Below are 5184 nucleotides of genomic sequence, written 5' to 3'. Positions count from 1 at the left end.
TCTCCCTCTCCACCTTACTGAACACTCATTATTTTGTATAGCAAAATAGTGTTCCGTCACAGTCATATACAATTGTTCAGCCATTCCCCAATTGATAGGCATCCCCCTAATATTCAGTTCTTTGCCACCAGAAAAGCACTACTATAAATTCTTTTTGTATATATGGGTCCTTTGACTTTTTTGGGGGGACAGGGAAAGGCAGAGAATTTGAGGTTAAATTACTTGCCCAAATTCATACAGCTAGTAAGTGTCAAGCATCTTAGGCCAGATTTGAATTCAGGTTCCCCTCACTCCAGGGTTGGTGCTCTATTCACTGTGCTACCTAGCTGCCCCTTCCTGTTTTTTAAAAATCTCTTTTGGGATACAGACCTAGTAGTGGTATTGCTAGGTCAAAAAGTACACATAGATTTTATAGTCCTTTAGGCGTAGTTCCAAATTGCTCTAAAGAATGATTGAATCAGTTCACAACTCCAAAATTGCATTAATGTCTCATTTTTCCTATACCTCTCTAACATCCAACACTTTCCATTTTTGTCCTATTAGTCAATATAATAAGCACGAGGTAGTAGCTCAGAATTATTTTAATTTTCATTTCTCCAATCAATAGTGAGTTAGAACATTTTATGTAGTTATAGATAGCTTTTATTACTTTGTCAGGAAACTATTCATATCCTTTAGCCATTTATCAATGGCAGAAATGCTCGTATTTCTGTAAATTTGACTCAGTTATGTTTATGTTTGAGAAATGAGACCTTTGTCAGAGAAACTTGCTTCAAATTTTTTTTCACAGTAACTCTTGCTAAATATATTTCCCTCCATCCTATCCCCCCTGTTTATTCTACTGTTTCTCTTTCATCCTGGCCCTCCTTAAAAGTATTTTATTTCTGACTAGCCTTCCCCAATCTCCCTTTCCCTCTATACCCCCATCTTTTATGTCCTTTCTCTCCTATTTCCTGTAGAATAAAATAGATTTCTATAACCAATTGAGTGTGTATTTTATTCCCTCTGTGAATCAATTCTCATGAGAATAAGGTTCACTCACTATCTCCAAACTCCACCCTCTTTCCTTTCACTGTAAAAAACTTTTTCTTACCTCCCTTATGTGAGATGATCTTGCCAATTCTACCTCTTCCTTTATCCCAGTACATTCCTCTCTTATCCTTTAATTTTTATTTTTTAGATATCATTCCATTATATTCAACTCACATATGTGCCCTCTGTGTATACATACTACTTCTACCTGCCATAATGAGAAAGATCCTATGAGTTACAATATCTCCCCATGAAGTAAACAATTTAACCTTCTTAAGTGATTTATTCTTCTTTTTTTTTTTGCTTTTACCTTTTATGCTTCTTTTGGGTCTTGTATTTGAAAGTCAAATTTTGTATTTAGCCTTGGTCTTATCATCAAGAATGCCTAAAAATCTTCTATTTCATTTTCCCTCCTGGATCATTATATTCAATCTTGTTGAGTAGCTGATTCTTAGTTGTAATCCTAGGCCCTTTGTCCTCCAGAACATAATATTCCAAGTCCTCCAATTCTTTAATGTAGAAGTTGTTTAATTTTGTGTTATCCTGACTGTATCTCCATTATAATTGAACCATTGCAGGCTGCTTGCAATATTTTCTCCTTGACCTGGGGAATCTGGAACTTGGCAATAATATTCCTGGAAGTATTGATTTTGGGATCTCTTTTAGGAGGTGATCAGTGAATTTTTTAATTTCTATTTTATCCTTTGGTTCTAGAATATCAAGGCAGTTTTCCTTGACAATTTCTTCAAAGATGTTATCTAGGTCCTTTTTTTGATCATGACTTTCAGGTAGTCTAGTAATTTTAAAATTCTCTCTCCTTGATCTATTTTCCAGGTCAGTTATTTTTCCAATGAAATATTTCACATTATCTTCTATTTTTTCTTTCTTTTGATTTTGTTTTGTTGTTTCTTGATTTCTCATAATAGCATTAGTTTCCATTTGCTCCATTCTAATTTTTAAGGAGTTATATTCTTCAGTGAGCTTTTGTACTTTTTCTTCCATTTGGCTAACTCTACTTTTAAAGTTTTTTTTTCTTCATAAAATTTTTCTGCCTCCTTTTCCATTTAGCCAATTCTGCTTTTTAAGGCATTCTTCTCCTCATTGATTTTTTTGAACCTCTTTTACCATTTTACCTCTTTTATCATTTTAGCATTTACTAGTCTGTTTTTTAAAGTGTTATTTTCTTCGATATTTTTTGGATCTCCTTTACCAAGCTATTGTCTCATATTTTCATTATTTTTCTTGCCTGACTCTCATTTCTCTTCCCAATTTTTCTTCTACCTTTCTTACTTGATTTTCAAAATCCTTTTTGATCTTTTCCATGCCCTGAGACCAATTTATATTTTTCTTGGTGACTTTGGACGTAGAAGGTTTGACTTTGTTATCTTATTCTGCATGTGTTTTAATCTTCCTTGTAACCGTGGTGACTTTATGTGGTTAGAATGTTTTTCTATTGTTTGCTCCTTTTCCCAGTCTATTTCTTAACTTTTAACTCTTTGTTAAAGTAGGACTCTGCTTCCCAGTTAGAGGGGGCACTGTCCCACACTTCAGGGATTTAGTGCAGCTGTTTTCAGAGATATTTGTAGGGATCTGTAAGTTTTCATTTCTTCCAAGGTAGTATGACCTATAGAAAGTTGGTTACTGCTCTCCTAGCCTGTGCTTTGGTTTGTTAGCAACACAAGCACTCTTTTATGCCATGGAATATCTTCTTGCTCCACTGTGGTGTGCTAGTACTCCTCCTTGCCCTGGAACTGCTGCCTAGGAATGTAACCCAACTTCAAGTACAGGGAAAGCAATAGAATTCTGCCTCAGTGCTAGCAAAGAGACCCCTCTAATCTCCTTTTGACCAGTTGTTCAATCCTGTTACCATCTGTGGGCTGGGAATTTTGGAAGCATTTGCTGCTGGCAATGATTCAATGGCTCCCAAAGCTTGCTCCTGGTTTTCTGGGGCCCAATCTTCAGTGGAATGCACCCTTCTCTCACTCTGGTGCAAAAGACTTTTCCTGCTGACATTCTAAGTTGTCTTGGGCTGGAAATTTGTTCAACTCCATATTTTTGTGGGTTCTGCCACTGAAATATTTGTTGAGAGTCATTATTTAAAAGCATTTGGAGGGATTTGGAGAAGAGCTCAGGTAAGTCCCTGCCTTTACTCTGCTATCTTGGTTCTGCCATCCTTAATTTTTTAAACAGGTAAATGCTATTATAAATGAAATGAAAGTGAGAAGAATCATCAAAAAGAGCTTTGGGGGAGACACTTGGAAAAAAAATAATAGATTAAAAAAACACATAAATAAATTTACCAAGTAAATGACTTTCTCAAAATTAGAATGGACCAACTAGAAACCAATACCTGAATGAGGGAAGAAGAAACAGTTTTAGAAATCCAAAGCCCAAAATATTTATAGAATTCCAAAAATGGAAACAAAAAGATAATAATATGTATCTGATATATAAAATAATAAACAACTTGAAAATTTTAATAAGGGAAAATAATTTAATAATTATCATACACCTAAAATTCATGAGCATTTTATGTTTTATTTAAAGAAATCATGAAAGAAAATTGTTCAGATGTCTCAGCACCACAGAGTAAAATTAAAATAGAAAACAGCAGTCAACTCTTGAAAGAAATACCAAAGCAAAACCTTTCAGATACATCATAGTAAAAATCCATTGTTTTACATCAAAGAAAAAAATACTGCAAGAGTCAGAAAGATTTCAAGTACTCTTAAGAGCACACAAAATTTTGTAGCTACATCATAAAGGATTGGATATCATTGAAGAAGATATTACATAAAACAAAAGATATTAAATTAAAACAAAAAACCGCTTACCTGGCAAAGCTGAATATAATTCTTCTGGAGAGAGAATAGCTCTTTAATGAAATCAAATACTTCCAAGCACTCCTGATGAATATGCTAGGACTGAATAATAATTTTGATTTTTATTATGTTTTGATGATCTCAAAATGTGAAGAAAAAGGGAAAAAGAAAATTATATATGGAGGAAAAAAGAAAGAAAGAGGAAAGTTCATATTGCAAAATGAAGGTAAAGTTCAAATTGAAGTCTACTCAAACTTAAAAAGAATGCAGAATGTCATTTGAACCTCATCTTCAGTCAAAGTGATTGGGTAGGGGAGAACAAATACACACACATATACATGCAAAAAAAAAAAAAAACATGTGAAGAAATGCTTTCAATTTACCAGGAAAAAAAGGAGAGAAAATGAAAGGTGAAGAAGGAAGATTAAGAAAAGGCTTACTTCTAAGGGAAGAATTAGTAATAAGCAAAACAATCCTTAATTTTAGAGGAGAGGATCATAAAGAGTAACTTAAAAGAAAGAAAAGACAAGAATAAGTGATTAGAGCCTGAATGAGTTGAAAAGAAGAGAGAGGGGAGTGGAAACTGATTGCATCAAGAATAGGTCATTAGTGCTGTGCATACTGCTGTTTTATGTTCCTCTTCTACATAAAGAAGGGTCATGGAGAAAAGAGGAAAAAAAAATTGTAAGAGAATAAAATAGAGGAAAATCCATACAATTAAAAGATTTTGCAGAAATAAAACCTATGTTGCTAAAATTAGAAATGAAATAACTATGAAAAATACTTGTAAGCTTCTTTGATAAAGATTATTTCTATGAAATCTAGGGAAATTATTCAAATATATAAATGATTCAGAAATACATGAACGGTCGAAGGATATAAACAGATAATCCTGAAAAAGAGGAAATGTATGAAAATATATGACCTGTATGAAAAGTGTGTGAGCTGGATGAAAGCATGCTATAAAATAACTAATAATTAGAGAATAAGACTGTATAATTAAGAATAAGACAAAGTTTTGTACTTAGTGAATATGGAACTATAATTATTATAATTATTGATTAGCTATACCTATGTGTTACAAGTATTTTGTTTTTTCTTTCTTCCTTCCTTTCTTCCTTCCTTCCTTCCTTCCTTCCTTCCTTCCTTCCTTCCTTCCTTCCTTCCTTCCTCCCTCCCTCCCTCCCTCCCTCTCTCTCTCTTTCTCTCTTTCTTTCTTTCTTTCTTTCTTTCTTTCTTTCTTTCTTTCTTTCTTTCTTTCTTTCTTTCTTTCTTTCTTTCTTTCTTTCTTTCTTTCTTTCTTCCTTCCTTCCTTCCTTCCTCCCTCCCT

This window comes from Petaurus breviceps, unplaced genomic scaffold, assembly GCF_028583685.1.
Source record: "Petaurus breviceps papuanus isolate PSGF00001 unplaced genomic scaffold, PetGlider_PUasm1.0 90750, whole genome shotgun sequence".
NCBI lineage: Eukaryota > Metazoa > Chordata > Mammalia > Diprotodontia > Petauridae > Petaurus > Petaurus breviceps.
Note: the sequence above shows the minus strand (reverse complement) of the source record.